Genomic DNA, 20,593 nt, shown 5'->3' with positions numbered 1-20,593 from the left:
GTGGCATTGGGTCTGCTCAAGTGCTTTCCTGACACTTGGTATTTACCTGGATGATGGCATTTGATACCCTGATATTATTGTTACCTCCCTCCCTCCCCACATATATATATACAGACACTGGGCTGGAAGTGCCTTGATCACAGGGCCCAGCTCAATGCTGAGTCTCTAGTGCTCAGCTCAATGTCTGGCACAGGGTGGGCACCCACTAGATTCATGCAGAACATAGAAGCAAGTGGACACCGAACAGAAACTGGCACCTCCACATGCAGCAGATGATCACACAGAAAGCAGAAGGACCCACAGACTGGCCCTGATAGCACCCCAAATCTGGGCACATGGCACAGAGAACACAGAGCAGAGCCAGGGGACATGCTTCAGACCAGCTTCATACCCATGTCTATACATCCATGCCCACGGTAACACTCGTACTCTGGTTTGCTTTTGGGCACTGCCAGCGATCAAACCAAGGTCCCAAATATGCAAAGCACGTGCTCAGCCTCTGAGCTACCTTCCCAGCCCTCTGAACTCCTGCTTCCGCAGTGCTTACTGGGTACAAGGACTTAACACAGCTGCAAACTTCATCTCACTGCGATCAAAGGAGGTAGGGCCTATCACCATTTCCTTTATGTGACAGATCCAGGGCCTTGTCCATGCATGATTTTATCTCTCAGGGTTGACTTGTTCCCCTCAGATAGCAGACAGGCAGACAGAGAAGGGAAGACAATGCAGCACCAGAGTTTGCCCCACCCACACCCCGGTGTCACTGTAGCACTCCCATGTGGTGCTCAGACTCAAACCGAAGCCACACACATGGCAAGTCAGGTGCCCCAGCTGGCAAGCTATTTCTCCAGTCCCGTAGGGGTTCTAGAAGGCTGTTTCTGCCAGAGGTCACCCACGTGGTTACTGCTGTGAATTCAAAACTGAGTCTGGCTGACTCCAGAATTGAGCTTGTAGCGTCCATGTGGAACTCTTCCCTGCCTCCTTTCCCTAACTGTCCTCGTCTCACAGGACATTGCCGTTTTATCTCTGTCTACCTCCTCTGGAATCCAAATAGTGCTTCCAAGTATTTCTTTTCCCCCATCCCCCTCAACATTTCTTGTTTCTAGTGGTTCCTTTTCAGTCTTCAAACTAACTTTAACCCCTAGTGCTCTGGCATCCAAGAGGATCTCCCCCCCCCCCCCGTCCTATTTTGTTTGATAGGACAGAGAAAAATTGAGAGGAGGATATGGAAAGGAAGAAAGAAGGGAGTTGGGTGGTAGTGCAACGGGTTAAGCACAGGTGGCACAAAACACAAGGACCTGCGTAAGGATCCCTGTTCGAGCCCCCCCCCCCTCCCCACCTGCAGGGGAGTCACTTCACAAGCGGTGAAGCAGGTCTGCAGGTGTCTATCTTTCTCTCCCCTCTCTGTCTTCCCCTCCTCTGTCCATTTCTCTCTGTCCTATCCAACAACAATGACATCAATAATAACTACTACAACAATAAAAAACAACAAGGGCAACGAAAGGGAATAAATAGAAAGAAAGAAAGAAAGAAAGAAAGAAAGAAAGAAAGAAAGAAAGAAAGAGTCATCTGCAGTACTGCTTCACCCCACTAGTGAATCTTCTTCCCCCCCCCCCCGCCCCCACCAGTGTGGAGAGTGCGAGCTAAAACCGCAGTCCTTGCTCATGGTAACGTGTGTAAGTGTGTGCTCAACCAAGTGCATCACACCCATTTTCCCCAAGAGGATCTTGATTTGCCCTCTCTGCTCTCTTCCACAAACCATGAACACTGTTGTGCCCCAGGAGGTGGCACTCTGGATAAAACATGATCTTAAATTCAATCCCTGCAGTACATGTGCCAGACTAATGCCCTGCTTCTCTCTCTCCTTTTCTAAAATCTATGTTTAATATTTGCTTTATTGTCTAGAGACAGAGAAATTGATAGGGAAGAAGGAGATAGAAAGAGAAAGACAGAGAGACTCCTCAGCACTGCTTCACTGCTCATGAAGCTCCCCCTTGCAGATGGGGGTTGGGGGCTTCAATCTGAGTCCTTATACATGTGCACTCTACCCAGTGTGCCTCCAGCCAGCATCTAGTAATTAAAATCTTTAGAAAAGAAAAGCAAGGGCTGAGGAGATAGCATAATGGTTATGCAAAGAGATTCCATGCCTGAGGCTCCAAGGTCCCAGGTTCAATCCCCACCCCCCACCACCACCATAAGCCAGGGCTGAGCAGTGCTCAGGTCTTTCTCCCCTCTCTCTGAACTTCTCATTAAAATAAATAAATAAAAATTTAAAAGAAAAGAGAAAAGAAGGGGGCCAGGCAGTAGCACAGTGAGTTAAATGCACCAGGTGTGATGCTCAAGGACCAGCCTAAGGATCTTGGTTCCAGCCCCGGCTCCCCACTTACAGAGGGGTTGCTTCACAGCCAGATGAAGCAGGTCTGCAGGTATTTATCTTTCTCTCCCCTGCTGTCTTCCCCTCCTCTCTCAATTTCTGTCAGTCCTACCCAACAGCAATATAACAATAACAATGAGGGGGCCGGGCAGTAGCGCAGCAAGTTAAGCACACATGGCGCAAAGCACAAGGACTGGCTTGAGCCCCCCGGCTCCCCACCTGCAGGGGAGCTTCGCAAGTCGTGAAGCAAGTAAAAAATAATAATAACAATGACAACAACAAAATGGAGAAAATGGCCTCCAGGAGCAGTGAATTCATAGTACAGGCACTGAGCCCCAGAGATAACCTTGGAGGCAAAAAAAAAAAGTAAGAAAGAGAGAAAGAAAGAAAGAAAGGGACAGAAAAGGGGGGGAAGAAGAAGAAGAAGAGGAGGAGGAGGAGGAGGAGGAGGAAGAAGAAGAAGAAGAAGAAGAAGGAGAAGGAGAAGGAGAAGGAGAAGGAGAAGGAGAAGGAATTTTTCCTGTTAACATCAAAACTACATCTCCCAGCCTGCTGTTCTCACCAGGAAAGAGGAGGACAAAAAAAACCTTATGTCAAGCCATGTGGCTCCTATTTTGGGGTTGGAAAATCTGGTCACTTGCTTGGCTAGAGATTGGTATGCCCCATGGACTAATTCTTCTCGCCCCAAGCAGACATGAATTCCCAGGCCACAAGGGAATAGGGGAGGGGAAATTCCTGCAAACAATGCCTTCAATTAGAAGCATACATGAAGATCAGACAAAAGACTTCTGAAAGATGACCCATAGCCCTGCTTTCTTTGCCCAACAGCCCTTATCCACCACAACCCCTTCCCTATCTCCACTTCCCTTGCCTTTCCTTTCTTCCAGACTCTCCTGTTAATTGTACCATTGTGCCTACCCCTTGTCTCCCCCACCCCACCCCACCCCACAACCACACCCACTCTTTAACTGTTTAGTATAAAATCCAGCCCACCAGACTGAGGTTTTCTTCGACCCAAATGTTATTTTCAGCAGGAGCCATTGAGGTTGGGGTGTAATTGCAGCATTGGACTGCTGTAAGCCAAGCTGAAAATAATCAGCGAGGCAGATGGGGTGGGAAGAGAGTGCAGTAGCCACTTCCACCTAAGGAGTAAGAGAGTCCAATGGAGAAGTGAGTCACCAAGAAGCAAGGAGCCAGCACCAGCCTGGGCCATCCAGGAGTTCAGTTAAGGGGAAACTGCCCAAGGTGTTGGGGACTTAACTCAGGTCCATCCAAGGTGGCTCCTGGCTGCACATCACAGGCCCATGTTTCTTATAACAGTCCATAAACTTGTCTTGCTCTTAGTGGGTCTGTAGCAGCTAAGAGACAAAATAGAAACTCTGCCAGCCAGCTGGCATGCCCATCCCTGAAGCAGAGTTTCTCAACTCTGGGGTGATGGACATGCCAACAATCTAGAATGGTCTCCCACACCATCCAGCCCATCATTCCAGAGACTTTCATTCCAGAGGCTCTAAGGTTCAGTCCTCTTCACTACCATAAACCAGAGTTGAGCAGTGCTCTGGTGTCTCTCTCTCTTCCCCTGCCCCATATATATATCTCAATAGATTAAATAAGCAAAATGTCTTAATATATATAATTTCCATGCTAACTGTCCTTGGGAGGCAAAATAGTCCTGATGAGAATCAGTGATCAACTGGTCACAATTGGCCCAGACTGAGCAAAAGATGGCATCACTTGTCCCCATGGTGGCACCATTGTTTTGCATCACATCCCAACAGACCTGGATAAAAGCTATAGGCCAAGGCTGGTGGAATAGTTCACCAGGTAAGACTCACACCTTGCCATGTGGGCCACCCCAGATTGGAATCCCAGTACCATATGGGAGGTGCTATGGCACCAAGGGAACTTTGGTGCTGGCAGGGGGAGGGGGTGGCAAGGGGACAGGAGTCTCTCTGTCTCTGTTTCACTGGATAAAAAAAAAAAAGTGGCCCTATGGTAAAATCATCATGTGTAAGGCACCAACCTGAAAAAAAAAAATCATTGGCCAAGTCCTATTTTCACTGACAGCTACTAAAACCTCAAAACATGAGCACCTGCTGTCATGCCATGAGATGCTGAGAATGAAGCAGCAAGTAAGACAGGCATGGCCCCTGCCCGCTTGGAAATGACAGGCTGAGAGGGGAAGCTAGGAGTTCAACAACACTGAGCAGGAGGCCTGTAAAAACAAAGAAGAAGTGAAGAAAGCTGAGCCTTCTAGAACCCCGACTTGCATGTTTGAGACTCCAAAAGCCTCAAGTTCAATCCCTCCTTATGCCTGGTTTGAGTGATGCTCTGGTCCAAAAAAAAAAAAAAACAGGCACTGTGAAAGAAGGAGGAGAAGGAGGAAAATGGGGGGGGGGAGGATGAGGTGGTTACAGACCTAAATGGGGAGGGTGGTGGGACACAGGGGTCACAGAGGACTCTTGGAGGAAATAAGGACTTAGACATTTGAAGAACCGAGAGTGGGGGCCGCAATGATGGGGCAGAAACAGCATTCAGGAGCCCTGAAATTAAAGAAGAACCACCGAACATTCAAGAAATCTGTAGAGTAGCCAGGGAGGTGGCACAACGGTAGAACGTTGAACTCATGAGCATAAGGGCCTGAGTTCAACCCCTGAAATTGTGCATGCCAGAGTGATGTGCTGGTCTCTCTTCTCTCTCACAAATAAATGAATTTTAAAAGAGAGAAAGGAGAGGAAGAAAAAAAGAAAAAGAAAAAGAAAAAGAAAAAGAAAAAGAAAAAGAAAAAGAGAGAGAAGAAGAGTTGAGGGTTTATCCTGTCACAGACCAGAATTAGGACTATGAGAAGTCATTTTCTCTTCTCCCCCATCCCACCCCACCCCCCAAAATCTGGATGTTCCTGGACTCTTTGTCTGGGTTCCTAGAATAAACATACAAACTCAGGCTCATATTTAACCATCTTTAATTCCCCTTGTCCTCACTCAAACCCCCCCTCAGCCACTCAGTTACCAAATGTTCTCATCTCTACCACCAAAAGCTCTCTGTAAACCACCTCCTCGCCTCTCGTCAACCCCCTGCCCCCCTCACCCCCTGAACTCTTCATTACTCAGCTGAATTTGTAACATAACTTCCTCACAAGTCATCAATCACCAGCCTCTACTTCAGAGGGAGACCCGGGTGTGGTCATGCCTCAGCTGGCTTGGCTTCCAGGGGTCTGCAGACAGCTCGGCCATCACTGCCAGGTGCCCCAGAAGTCCCATCCTCTGACCACCCCAGACCCAGTAGCCACACCCTTCCTGCCTCTGCCTGTGCCTCTGACGTGCCCTTTCCCTACAGAAGCCCATTGGGCATCCCCTGTACTCTCTAAGGCCCAGGCTAAGTGAACCCTTGGACTCTGTCCCTTCTCAGCAGCCTCTCCATTCTCCCCTCTGCTTTCCTGAGGCTTTTCAGACTGCTGTTCCTTGCTGTTCGTCACGTCAACCCCATAGCTATCTATTTGAATTCATCCCTTTCTTCCCACCCCTGCCTCCTCAAGGCAGATAAGGGAGTGGACACTGCTAGTTAATTCCTCAGCCCGAGCCTCTGCCCCACCCAGTTTCCTGAGAGGCCACAGCAATGCAAGGCAAGGGATCCTGGAGAACAGATTGAGAGCACAGAGGCCTCAGTAATAGTTGACCCCATGCCCAGTTCCAGGGGTGGGCCCCCCATTTCTCCTGCCCAAGAATTAGCTCAGGAACCTGGGCCTAAACTAATCAATGTGAGACAGAAATTGTTCTGGTTCCATAAAATCCAGTCCCTTCTTTCTCTCCTCTTCCTCTTAGTTCTTCCTCACCCTGCCTCCTCCCTTCTTCTCCTCCTTCTCATCCTCCTCCTCCTTCTCCTTCTTGCCGCCAGGGTTGTCACTGGGGTCAGTGCCTGCACACCATTTCTCCTGGAGTTCTTTTCTTTTTTATTATTGTATTAGTGGGCTAATGGTTTACACTACATTTGTTCACACGTGGGTACAATTTCTCATCTCCCCATGGTAAATGTCTGCAAAAAACTCTCACTCCCTACTTAGGTCCTTTTCTACCATCGTGCACCGGGACCCTTCCCCCTCCCTTCCTTCCTTCCCTCCTTCCTTCCCTCCTTCCTTCCCTCTTTCCCTCTTTTCTTTCATTTTTTTACACAGAAGGTGAGAAACAAAAAGAGATAGAGAGGGAGAGACAGAGAGAGAAGGAAAAATAACCGCATCACCACTCCATCATTCAGGAAGCTTCCCCACCCCCACTCTCTACCCCATAGATGCTCTACCCCATGTGCCCATATGGTGGCCCAGGGCTCAAACCTGGGTCCTTGTGCATGGTAAAGTGTGTACTGAGTAAGGCACCTGCTGGCCCTCTTTCTTCTTATTATTCTTTTACTGTGTATGTGTGTGAAAGAAGCCAAAGCGCTGAGCTGAGGGCCTGGTTCATGCAAGTCGGGTGCTCTACCTGCTAGGCCACCTTCAACTTTAGTCATAAACTCCTGATTTTTGGTCAAACAGAGGCTAATCTCATATGGACTACATTTCCCAGCCTCCCTTGCTGCTTGCAAGAATCTAAGTTCTCACCAGGACTTTGTGAGCCAAAACAAAAAGTTCCACATCTAAGCTGAGTTGCCCACAGAAGGAATGTGACTATTGCTTTGATCATTCCCCCTACCCCCTTAAAACAGAGATGACAAAAATTAAGATCATCTCCTCAGATTTAGAGAGGAAAGCACATTTGGGAGAATGGATTTTTTTCAGAACTCTTATACGAATAAGCAGTCTATTTTGTTTACACATTGGCATTTAAGATCTCTTTGTGGATGAGAGAGGTAGTATAATGGTTATGCAAAAAATATTTTTATATCTGAGGCTCCAAAGTCTCAGGTTCAGTCCCCAGTACCACCACGAACCAGAGCTGAGTGGGGCTCTGGTTTAATAATAATTATTATTATTAATCTATTACTATGGCAGTCTACTTGCCACCGGCAAAGGACTCTGGGTAAGGAAGGGAAGGGAAAAGCCAGAAGGGCCAGGGAGGTGGCACACTGGATTTGCATGAATGAGGTCCCAGCTTTGATCCCCAACACTGCCTATGCTAGAACTGAGTGGTGTTCAGATCTGTCTCTGCTTCATAAAAATAAAAATAACTAGGGTTACCACTAGGGCTAGGTGCCTGCATGATGAATCTACTATTCCTAGTGGCCATTTCTCTCTCTTTCCTTCTTTCCCCTTATTTATTTTTCTTTTTTTTAAATGGAAACAAAAATGGGGAGGGGAGAAGAAAGGAAAAAAGAGAGATACCTGCAGCACTGCCTCACTGCAGGTAGGAGCCAGGGGCCTTGCACATGAACTAAATCAGTAAAAAGGGGGGGGGGGAGCTGGGTTTGAGCTCATAGAGAGCTCAGTGGGAGATCTTCAACACAGGCTCCTCTCTCTGTCCCTGACTTGGATCGGCCTTAGGGAAGCTCCCCACCCTGTGAGGTCAGCCTGGCTGGGGAGAAAGTTAAGACCAGAGAGAAACACACTAGCATGGAGGCAAGGCGAGCAAGACCACCAGGCCATCCCAGGCAAGTGCAAAGGGATGGTCAGCTCTGTCAGTCCTCTGAACCCAAAAGGGGTGGGGGTGGGGTTCTTTTCAATGGGCACAGTGGTCTTCAGCACCAGGAGGTGCCCCCAGCCCCTTCCTCTCCATCAGGATCCCAGGGTTGATGAGACTGTCCACTGCAACAGGCCACCTTAGAGTTATGGTCATTTGTTTTGTTTGTTTTCACATCTGCCCCTTGCTTTTCTCTGCCCTGCTCAGCATCTTAGGGGTGGAGTGGAATGTGGACACAACACCACCCCTAGACACCCCTGCCAACTAGCTTAGGGTTAGGAGGCAGAAGAAGGGGAGTGGACAGGGAGGTGGTAGCAGACCTGGTTGAGCACACACATTTTGGTGCTCACAGACTCAGGTTCAAGTCCCCAACCCCCACCTGCAGCTGGGAAGCTTCACAAGCAGTGTAACTGTCTCTCTGTCTCTCTTCCTCTCTATATCCTCTTTTCCAGTCAGTTTCTGTCTCTATCCAAATATATATTAAAAAGAAGGAGGGAGGAGGAAAGAAAGGAGAAGAGGAGGAGGAAGATGCCAAAGAAAGTAGGAAATGGGGAGTCGGGCAGTAGCGCAGCAGGTTAAGCTTTGCGCCACGGACCAGCATAAGGATCCTGGTTTGAGCCCCCCGCTCCCCACCTACAGGGGAGTTGCTTCACAGGTGGTGAAGCAGGTTTGCAGGTGTCTATCTTTCTCTCCCCCTCTCTGTCTTCCCCTCCTCTCTCCATTTTTCTCTGTCCTGTACAACAATGACAACAACATCAATAACTACAACAATAAAAACAAAGGCAACAAAAGGGAATAAATAATTTTTTTTTTTAAAGTAAGTAGGAAATGCTTGGGCAGCATCTCTGGCTATGACTCCCTTCCCTCAGAGGCTCCAGCACCCTTCAAGCAACCCCAACCCCTGGGCTCTCCACCTGACTTTTACATTCAAAGAGGCAGAGAGGTGGGAATACCACAGCCCGAGAGCTTCTCCCAGTGCTGTGGGACTCCCATATGGTGACAGAATTTGAACCTGAGTCATGCTCATGGCCAGGCACCTGCCTCACCAAGTCTGGCCTCAGGTTGTGAGCAGTATGACATGAATGGTTCCCTTGTGGTGGCAGCTGGCAGGCAAAGTGAAGGATTGGAGCCTGGGGTCCTCAGGCTGGGACAAATGACCATGTGAGCCTTGGTTTCCCCGCCTGTGAAATGGCAGAAATAACTACCCACAGAAAGCTACAGGGAACAGGAAGTGCCCCCTTGCCTCTCTTTCCCTCCCTTCCTCCTTCTGGATAGCCTTAATTTCCAGCTGACCACTGTACCACCTAGCTGGGGGGAGGGCACTTTCCCATAATCCTCACAGGCTGTGGCCAGGCCTCTGAACCTCACAGGAGACAGTGGTTTCGCCACCCCCTGGCTTGTGGCCTGCCATGGGCCATCTCCCCAAAAGCAGAGGCCTCAGAGCCCCACCCTCTTGATAAACACCAGTTGGGCACCCACTGACCTCAGGGGAGAAGTGCTCCCCTGAGATCTCCCTTTTCCAGCCACGCCTGTCCCATGGGCCCGGTCAGGGGGACGCCAGGCAAGTCTGGCTCTCTGGGTCTCCTCCATCAGGATGGAGAATGGTAGCCTCCAACCTGGAAAGACTCACTCACAGCCAGACCTTTGGCAGAAGGTGGGTGGAAGCGCAAAGTCCCAGAGCACTTCTCTCTGACCCTCTCACCACACCACGGGCTGGGCAAGCTCAACTTTTAAAAATGTTAGTGGTCCTGACACAAAAATAGACATAAAAGGGACTTTATTGTTAACACTGGTTTCTAAAAAATACAGACGGGAAGCAAAATACTAATCATTTGAATGCTGGAAGGTGGGAAGGTAAGTGTGTGTCCAGTCCTTTGTAAAATCCTCTTCTTTGTTGTGAAATTTCCCAAAGCTTAAAAAAAAAAAAAACCAATAATAATAATCAATACAACTAGTGCAGGTTTATATGGGGAGGAATTTTAGGGAAAAGTTTAAAATAAAGGGATCAGACAGTGGCACGTCTGCTTGAGTGTACACATTACAGTGTTCAAGGACTCAGGTTCAAGCCCCCCAGTCCCCACCTGCAGAGAAGTTTCAGCAGTGGCGAACCTATCTATCTTTCAGGTGCAGGCGTACCTATCTATCTCCCTCTCCATTTCCCCCTTCCCTTTCAATTTCTCTCTATCTCTATCAAAATAAAATAAATAATTTTTAAAATAATAAAAAAATTAATTTTGAAATATAAAGTTTCCCAGACCCCTAAATGTTATTTATTTACTGCAATTCTTTAAAAAAAAAAAAAATTATTGACAAGACCATAGGATAAGAGGGGTACAATTCCATATAGTTCCCAACACCAAAGTTCTGCTTTCCTATTCTTTATCCCTCTGGGAGCATGGATCCAGGGTCATTATGGGGTGCAGAAGGTGGAAGGTCTGGCTTCTGTAATTGCTTCCCCACTGAACATGGGCATTGGCAGGTCAATCCATACCTCCATCCTGTATCTATCTTTCCCTAATCAGGCAGGGCTCTGGAGAGATGAGTTTCTAGGACACATTGGTGAGGTCATCTTCACAGGGAAGTTAGATTGGCATCATGGTAGCATCTGCAACTTGCTGGCTGAAAAAGCATTAAGATACAAAGCAGAAAGGACCAGAGGGTAGCACACCTGGTTAAATGCACACATTCTAGTACACAAGGACCCAGGTTTAAGCCCCTGTTCCCCACCTGCAGGGGGAAAGCTTCACCAGTGGTGAATCAGGACTACAGGTTTCTCTCTGTCTCTTGCCCTCTCTATCTCCCCCTCTCCTCTCAATTTCTCTCTGTCTCTATCCAATGATAAATAAATAAAATATTTTAAAAGATATAAAGCAGAACAAATTGTCTAATAATCAGGAATCTAAAGGCATAATTAAGTCTTTTCAGTCTTTATTTTCCTCCATGGTTTAATATTTATGACTGGAAATCCCATGACTGCCAATAGGATCACACCACTTACATCTTTGATATGTTTCCTGTGATACATAGAAAATGATACACTTTAGTTACAGAAAATACAGTGAAGTAAAGAAAAAAGTATATAAAGTCTTTGTAGTCTCGGGGAGTCGGGTGGTAGGGCAGTGGGTTAAACGCACGTGGTGCAAAGTGCAAGGACCGGCTAAAGGATCCCGGTTCGAGTCCCCGGCTCCCCACCTGCAGGGGAGTCACTTCACAAGCAGTGAAGCAGGTCTGCAGGTGTCTGTCTCTCTCTCCCCCTCTCTATCTTCCCCTCCTCTCTCCATTTCTCTCTGTCCTATCCAACAACAACGACATCAATAATAACTTCAACAATAAAACGAGGGCAACAAAAGAGAATAAATAAATAAATAAATAAATAAATAAATAAATAAATAAATCTTTGTAGTCTCATGGCCAGGGAGGTGGCTCAGTGGCCTGATCTTGGAAGCATGACATTTAGAGTGTAACATGTGCCAGAATGATGTTCTGACCTTCTTTCATTAATAGCTAAATAAAATCTTTGAAAAACTCCTTATAGCCTTACCAGGTTAAATTAATCTCTACTGGGGCTGGGCAGTGGCACACCTGCTTGAGTGTACACATTACATTACTCAAGGACCTGGGTTCGAATCCCCACTCCCCACTTGGAGGGAGGAAGCTTCATGAGTAGTGTAGCAGTGCTGCAGATATTTCTTTTTCCATCTGCCTATCTCATCTACCCTCTCAATTTCTCTCTGACCTACCCATGAAATGAAAGAGAAACAAATTAATCTCTACTGTTTTAGCTTTTTACCATCCTGCTGGATTTTCTAAGTGCATATGTAAATACATATGCACACATTAAAAAATTAGGAATCATAAGATTAAAACTACTTTTAACTTGCTTTTTTGTGTGTCTTTAATACTACACTATTAATTGGGCTTTGTAGTACAATTAATAGTACAAATTTCAGAAAACCCAAAGCAACTGGGACTTCCACATGTTATTCTCTCTCTCTCTAATAAATAAAGTCCACGTCATCAGCCTAATCTAGTCTAGCAGCTCCGTGTCCAGGAGGAACCCAGACTCCTCAGTGAGATTCTCCACCCTCCGCACGCCTTTTCTCTCATAATCCAAGATGGCTACTCACAGAGCAAGAAGCGAAGGCCACCGCTTTTATTCAGTGGATACTTCCTGCCTCCATTTATACATCCAATGAATGCTGTGGTCCCTGAAAAACTAGATGTTATCTGAGTAGAGGTTCTATTACAATGGCAAAGGGGAAACAGGTATTATGGGGTAATTGTCTTCTCTGCCCCTGTATCACAAACATCTTTCCCGCACATAGAGCTTTGTATCCTGTTTCTCTTCTTACCTTTGCTAGTGAACAAGTTCATGTCATGAAATGTTACTCATAATTTTAATTTTTAATGGCTGCTCAATACAACATGTTGTGCACTGGACACTGCTTATAGACCCTGTGCCTTATTACTTGGTACCTGGCTGTTTTGCTCTAGTAAATAAGTTTCTTTCATAATTAAAACTTGTCTGTGAGGGGTCGGGTGGTAGCACAGTGGGTTAAGTGCAAGGCTCCTGGTTCAAGACCCTGGCTCCCCACCTGCAGGGGGGTTGCCTCACAAGCGGTGAAGCAGGTCTGCAGGTGTCTATCTTTCTCCTCCCTCTGTCTTCCCCTCCTCTCTCCATTTCTCTTTGTCCTATCCAGCAACAACAACATCAATAACAACAGTAATAAAAACAACAAGGGCAACAAAAAGGAAAAGAAAGAAAGAAAGAAATCTTATCTGAAGAAAAGATGCTAACTAAGCTTTCCTCTCTACCCTGGGAGAGGACTCAAGGCAGTATTTGATTTGATGGCTGACTTAGGGGATATCGGGGAGACCTAGAAGCTTGGAGAACACCATGGACCCAATTCACTCAAGTTTAAGTTCAAGCATTACTTTCTGAGCCCCTCAGCAGAGACATGCTCCTGGTAAGGCCCTGGAGGTGTGTCAGAGGAGGCACGGTCACTACTCTGAACCCTGATGAGTGTAGTCAGGAGACATTTAGGAGGGGACATGTCATGTCATGCAAAGCTCTTGGAAGAAGTCTTTCAGACCAGGCCAACCCAAAGACTCTATCTGCTCAGTTCAAAGCCTCAACAGCGAAGTAGCCTTAGACCCCCAACATAAAAATGAGGACCCCTGTCAAAGCATCTGAAGCCAGATATCAGCTCCATGCCCCATGAGCTGAGTGACCTCAGAAAAAATCATTGGCTTCTCCAAGCTTCAGTTTTCCCATCTGCAAATGGGGATCATTACATACAGACTTTGCATACATACGAACATAAATAATATTTAGCAGAGTTTCTGGCATTCAGCCAGTGCTAGATGTTATTATTTATTAAAGCTAATTCGTTAATTAAAGTGCTTCTAGATTAGCCATTATAGCAAGGAAAGCTTGGAGAAAGTTTACCCAGTAAAGCATGTGCTTTGTCATGTTTGATGCCCCAGGCTCGAGGCCTGACACCACATGGGAGCACCATGGACTGACTGCACCAGGAAACTTCATGAGCAGTGAAACAGCACCACGGTGTCTCTGTCTCTCTTTCTCTTTCTGCCTCTGAAATGAAAACAATGAATAAATCAGCCTGCTATGAGAGGCCCTGGTGCACAAAAGGAATTTTTCAATATTTCTCTTTTTAAAGATTTATTTATTTATTGGGGCCAGGCAGTGGTGTACCTGGTTAAGTGCACACATCACAGTGTGCTAGGACCCAGGTTCAAGCCCCTGGTCCCCACCTGCAGGGGAAAAGCTTCACGGGTGGTAAAGTAGAGCTTCAGGTGTCTCTCTGTCTCTCTCTGCCTCTCCTTCCCTTCTCAATTTCTCTCTGTCTTTATCTAATAAATATTTTATTTATTTATTTTTATTTATTCCCTTTTGTTTCCCTTGTTGTTTTATTGTTGTAGTTATTATTGTTGTTATTGATGTCATTGTTGTTGGATAAGAAAGAGAGTAATGGAGAGAGGAGGGGAAGACAGAGAGGGGGAGAGAAAGATAGACACCTGTAGACCTGCTTCACTGCTTGTGAAGAGACACCCCCCCCCCGCAGGTGGGGAGCCGGGGGCTCGAACCAGGATCCTTACGCCAGTCCTTGCACTTTGCGCCACCTGTGCTTAACCCACTGCGCTACCGCTCAACTCCCCTAATAAATATTTTTTAAAGATTTATTAATTCATTTATTAGAAAGAGACCCAGAATATCACTCTGGCATATGCAATGCCAGGGATCCAATCCAGGACCTCATGCTTGCAAGTCCAGAGCTGAGTCACTTCCTGGACCGCTATCATTAAAGTTTTTTTGAAGTCACAACAGCAAGGAACTGGAGACAAGGCTTACAAGTACCTCATACATGTCCTGGTTCACCATGGCAGGTACTCAAGAAACAGCTATTGTTGTCCTCATTATCATCATCATTGCTGCATTTTAATTCTAGGCCTTATCTTAACAGCTGCCCCCCCCATACAGTGCCACCTCACCAGTAGAAATCATGGCCTCCAAGGGTCCAGACTGTGGGCTTCCTAATGCCTGCCTGCCCCAACATGAGAGAGACCTCCTCTATTCCTTCCAGGAGGCTGTGCTGGTGGCAGGCAGGTGAGATGAGCACAACTGGGAGCCTCAGATTTCCACTTTCAGTTTCCTGCATTTGGGGTCTGGGGCTGCTTTGAGGTGAGCAAGAAGACATGGGGTCCTGTTGATAACCATGGTTTCAAGTGCTCTTGGATGGAGCTGTTGCCATGGCGACGCTGATGGCTCTGAGCAAACCGCAGCCTCTCTTGAGCTATGAGTCAGGTTCAGCTTTATTTATTGAGAGGAAAAGGGGGTGGGGTTAGGAAAGAAAAAGAAAGCTAGGCCCTGGCCTATGAAGGGCTCCCTGAAGCTCCAGGTGGCAGCCTGGAGAGAATCAACTGTGGCACCAGTGGCCCCTCAGGCCCCTGATGTCAGCAGGCCCAGCCTGTCTGGAAAGGTCTACAGAGGCAGGGGGGAGACCGGCAGTTCACACTGTAGCCCAGGAGATAAAGAACAAGTCAAACCTCTGCTGCTGGCCAGAAACCACTCCAAAGGAGGCCTATTCTATTTTCTCAGCTCTGGTCCCAGTGACAGGTTCCTTTGGGTGACTCTGTTCCACTCTACTGAGAGACTGTGACCCCCATGTCTGGTCCACCCTCAGACAGGTGAGGGCCATGTCCTGAGATGATTAGCTACTTAGCCGAACTCTCGAGAAGGGAAAGAGGGGAAACTGTAGCACTGTCCTCCCAGGGCATGAACTGGGGGGAGGCTGCAAAGGGGACCCATTCCCCAGAAATTTCTCAGAGCAAGGGGGAAAAGCCATGACTTGAACTGAAACAGAGCTCTCTGGTGGAGGCCAGCCTTGTGGCAGCACCCTGCAGGGAGGTTCAGGGCGCTAGGAACAGTGACACCCTAGAATCTTCTTGAGTTTGAGCACAATCCCAGAACCTCAGTTGTAGGTCTCCTGAGATTTGCCATTTCTTTAGACCGCTTTTTTAATCAGCTCTGACTCCAAGCCCTGCTGGTCCCCCCAGCCCCACAGCCTTCTGCAGCGCGTGCTAAAGACCAGGTGCTGAGGTCAGGGCAGCTTCCACTTCTCTTCTGCTCCACACTGTAACTGATGTGTAACTGAGCCCTCCCCCTCCCCACCACCACCACCACCACACACACCTGTAGCTCACCCTGGCCAGCAGTATAGCACCTGCTCCCTGGGCAGCTGTGAGGATGAAAATGTGGCAGCTCATGTAAATGTTTACCCTGGGGCCCAGCAGGCACACAGAAAACGCTGGGTCGCCCTGAGCCCTTATTCACTTTCCTTCAGGCCCTTATCACCCCAGCCTGGAAAAGCAACAGCAGTCTCCTCCTGACTCTCTGTGTCTGGTCTCGCCTCCAGTCTGCTGTCCATTGCCAGTGGAGTATTTTATGGAAAAGGTAATACTGACCCACGATATTTCTACCACCACTACACCTGCTGCCCCGCCCCAAAACAAAACCAGTCAGGAGCTACCTGCTGCCTTTAGGAAAAAGCTTAGAATTCCTCAGGAGCTGCAGCCCCCCCACAGCCTCCCCTCTCAGCCTGCATCTCACCACCTTCCCCGAGACTGAGCCTTTGCCAGCCATCAGCAGTACCCCCAAGGTGCCACGCTCTGAACTACCTCCAGGATTTGTCCCAAGCTGCTCCCTTTACCCAGAATTTGAGCACTTGCTGATCCCCCCTCCCAGAATTACATGAAGGCATCCCCCCACCAATTGAAACCTCCCCACTTCCCCTCTTCCCTCACATGCAGAGCAGACCAGCAGATCCCCACCACCCTGGGCCATAAACACCTCACTTACCGAGCCTTGACTGTTGCTCATGACTGTGACCCCTCTCCACTTCTCAAGGACAGAGCTGATTCAAATACTCCTAATTAATGAGTTCTGATCCTACCCCCACCCTCCCTAACACATAGCCAGTCTCCCCCTTCCCCCATAACAGCATGACTATAAATGAGTGGAGACACAGCCCTGTTTATAGAGCAAGAAGCAGTAGGGCAGATAGCATAATGGTTATGCAAAAAGACTCTCATGCATGATTCTCTAAAGTCCCAGGTTCAATCCCCCCACACCACCATAAGCCAGAACTAAGCAGTACTCTGGCAAAATAATTATAATAAATTTAAAAATAATAAATAATAGGACAGGAAGCAGAGGCCCAGAGAGGAATAGTTACTTAGCTAAAATACAATCCAGAAACTGTGAGAACAGCAGGACTCTCTGAGTCCAGGGCCTATGGACCTTTTTGTTGTTGTAGTTTTGAATATTTATTTGTTTCCTTTTGCTGGGGCTTTATAATTGTGAGATTACATTGCTCCCAGTAGATTCTTCTTGGTTTTCCAGGCAAAGGGTGAGAAGACAGGTTGAGAGAGAAAAAGAGAGACACCACAGCACTGCTTCATCACATATGACATTTCCCCTTTGTATGCTGTTCCCATATGGCAGCCAGGGACTTGAACCAAGGTCCCCATGCATGGTAAAATGTGCTCTCTACCAAAGAACTATCTCCTGACCCCCAGGAATATGGATCTTTAATTTGTCCATCAGTCACCAAGTCACTCTCTGGGGTTCAAAGAACATGGAGTATTCCTCACCCTCATGAGCCCACAGGGAAGTAGAATAAAGCAAGCATAGATAGGTAAGCCAGCATGAGGTCCCAAGTTCAAGCTCCAGCATCCCATGCTCCCTCCTGCTGCCTTCCCTCCTGCACTACCAGTGAGAATTTAAATAAATACATACATACGTACATACATACATCTTTTAAAAAGAGAAAAAAAAAACAGAGTGTCACTCTGGTACATGGAATGCCAAGGATCGAACTCAGGACCTCATGCTCCCCAGACCAATGTTCCAGCCACTCAACCAATGCCCAGGTCACATATTCTGTCATTTCATACTGCCCAAAGCCCTTGCCACACACCAGATCTCAATAAACCCACACTAGCTCTGCAGACAAGGCGGGCAAAAGGAAATTTGGAGAGAATTCAGTGACTTTGCCCACCCGTTGCCTGGTCAGCGGAAGTTCAGAACTACCACCACTCCCTCTAGTGTTTGCTGGGTCTTCGGTCTGTGCCAGATTCTCAGCTTGGCAAAAGAGATATCTGGGTGAGTGGGACATGGTCCCTCACAGGAGAAGATAATATAGTGGTTATCCTCAAGTCAGGCAGCCTTTGTCACCACTGAATGCCCTTGAGAACTGGAGTTATTTCTTAGCCTCTGCAACCTCAATGTTGGAGTCTCCAGTTTGAAAGATTAATTAGATCAAGTTGATCTGACGCTCAGATCCCCAATTGTTCCCACAACACTTGGAATAGGAACCAAACTACTAGCAGGGTAGCAGTGCAACGAGTTGAAGACATACATTCCTGTCTGCAAGGACCCAGGTTCAAGCCCCTACTTGACCCTGCATGAACACTTCATGAGTGGCGAAGCAGATCTGCAGGTGTCTATCTTTCTCTCTATCTCCCCCTCCAGTCTGAATTTCTCTCTGTCCTATCAAATTAAAAAAAGATAATGGGCGCCTGGAGTGGTAGATTTGTTTTGCAGTCACCAAACCCCAGCAAAAACCCTGCTGGTAATAAAAAAATGAAAATGAAAACAAAAAGAACCAAACTCCTCAGCAGCCCCTGATCCCTCGCAATAGCCCCCTCCCTCTCGTGCATCACATTTGTGCCCCCTGGCCACCTGGCTGGGTGAGCCACCTGTGAGACCTCCTTCTTCTCCCCTCTCCTGGACACTCTCCAGACCATGACCTACACTATCCCTTCTGCCACTCAGGCTCCTGTCTCCTCACACAGGAGGATAGCAATGAGTCCAAAATGGCTGCCCTGTCTCTCCAAACTTTACTTTTCTTCGAGGCGCCACAGCTGTGTCCTACTGACTAATGCTATGTGTATTTGCCCCATTTGTTTTATGAATTGTTTCTCCTCGTGTGTGTGTGCGTGTGTGTGTGTGTGTGTGTGTGTGTGTCCTTTTCTGGTACTTAAGAATAGGATGGTGGTCACATCCACTGCTATACCTTCAGTGCCTAGAAAGGTGCCTTGCACATAGATGTAGCTCCAAAAAAAATGAATTTGAATGAATCAATAACCTTCAATTTCTTCCCCCATTAAAATGATACCGACAGCACAGCTGAAAAGATTTAATGAAGTCCTTAAGGAGAAGATGCTTAACCTGGTGCCTGGCACTTAGCTGGCATGCAATAATTCAGGTATTGCAATTAATGACAGTAAAATAATAATGAGATTATCATTATTAGTGTCATTGTCATCACTATTATTACCATGCCCACAGTTTCTCAGGAGAAACAGGTGAGAAAACAAAATGCCCAGGGTAATACTATATCTCTTACTCCTGAACACTCTCCTCCACTTTGGGGTGAAGATAGCAGCCCCTCCCCCTTCCAACCAAAAACCCAGGCCCCCAAGCTCTTGTCCTGTCTGCTGAGGTCAACCTCAGGGCCTGGTCCTGATGTCCAGGAGACCTGTGGGGGCTGTCTGGGCTGGAGGCAGTGGGCAGAGCTCAGACCAGGCTTCAGAAACCCTTGATTCCCCCCTGGGATGGGGCCCACATCAAAGCCAGTCTCACAGGGGTGAGGCCTGGAGATAAATGAAAGATTAAAGAAGACAAGGTCTCCACAGGCCACAGGGAGAGGCTGCCGGCAGGCAACCACAGCGGGGAAGCCTGACGCAGCCCCTGGTGGCAGCCATTTTGGGGGCCCAGAGGTGAGGAGAAAGCCCAGGTCTAGGCCAGGGAGGGTCACCTTAACCTGGTTCTGGCCTCTCTTTAGTATCCTTTGACCTGTCCCTATATTCCATACTTACTTCTTAACACTTTCCTGACCACACTGCAGCAGTGAAGCCTGTCAGAGGAGCCCCTGGGCCTCCCTTGGGCCATATTTTGTTTGGTCATTGGGTTCGGTCATTGGGGTTTGCTCCCTCCAGCACAGAAGCCTGTAATGAGGACCTCCCGGACCCAGTCTCCCTCCCCAGGGAAGGTCTGTAATTAGCGCAGGAGGCGAGGCTGGGGAAGCTCAGACAATGTCATTTGAACCAGGATGAGACAGGGCTCAATTGCTAGTCTGCACTTTTTTTTTTTCTGGTGCCATTTCATATACAAAACTCTGGCAGACTTAACCCTTTCCTGGCTGGGCCTGGTGCTGGGACCTCCACTTTGCATCTATGCCTAAGGGATGTCATGCTCATTCCCTGCCCCCCACACACGCCAAGTTCAGGGTAGCCATAGTCCCCAATCTCCCTTCTTCTTCTAGCGTTTGTCCTTCTTCCGTAGCCAGTCAACAGCGTCAGGTTGAGCCTGATGTAAAGTTTCGAGACCTCCTTTGAATCTGGAGAGGTGGCAGTGGTTGACTTGTGGGTCATAGTCTGTCTGGAGCCGCAGGGGCAGTTCGGGTCGTCTCTGGCTCCCCAGCGATGGAACATAGCGGCGCACCGGCCATGGCCTGTTCGATAGCGATTGAGGAGGGCCCAATCATAACGTGCTAGGTCAAAGCCGGGTTGACGCCCAATCTCCCTAACATCCAGTAAGCCTCCTGTGAGTGTTAGCAGATGTTGAGCGCCAGCGGAAGCGTGTCGCTTCCGGCCATCAAGGAGAGAACAGTCCTCTGAGTATGGAGGAATGAATACAGATAACAGGTGGCAAGCAGCACACCGCAGCAGGGCAGCACCAGGTGGGAGGAGCTGTGCAGGGCAGGAAGGGAGGCCTTGGGGTGCCAGAGCAAACAAGCTGCACCCACCATGGCCCTGCGTGTGCTGAGCACTCTGTAAATATATTCTAAGGGAGCATCTTCCCCAGCAGAGCACGGCTGCAGTCAGAGCCAGAGGGCCGAGCCCACCCCCAACCCCCCAGAGGCGAGGGCATCTTCAAGCAGGTAGAGACCCATGTCAAGGTCTGCTGGGATAAGCAGAAGCTAACACTTCCTCCCTGTGCTCCCAAGTGCTCACTCTGAATCCTGAGCTACAGCTTATCTCAGAGCAAATTGTGTCTGCTTGTAGAGCAGGGGGTACATCAGACTTT

This window comes from Erinaceus europaeus, chromosome 17 (genome assembly GCF_950295315.1).
Source record: "Erinaceus europaeus chromosome 17, mEriEur2.1, whole genome shotgun sequence".
NCBI classification, from domain to species: Eukaryota; Metazoa; Chordata; class Mammalia; order Eulipotyphla; family Erinaceidae; genus Erinaceus; species Erinaceus europaeus.
This window is presented reverse-complemented; position numbering follows the sequence as displayed.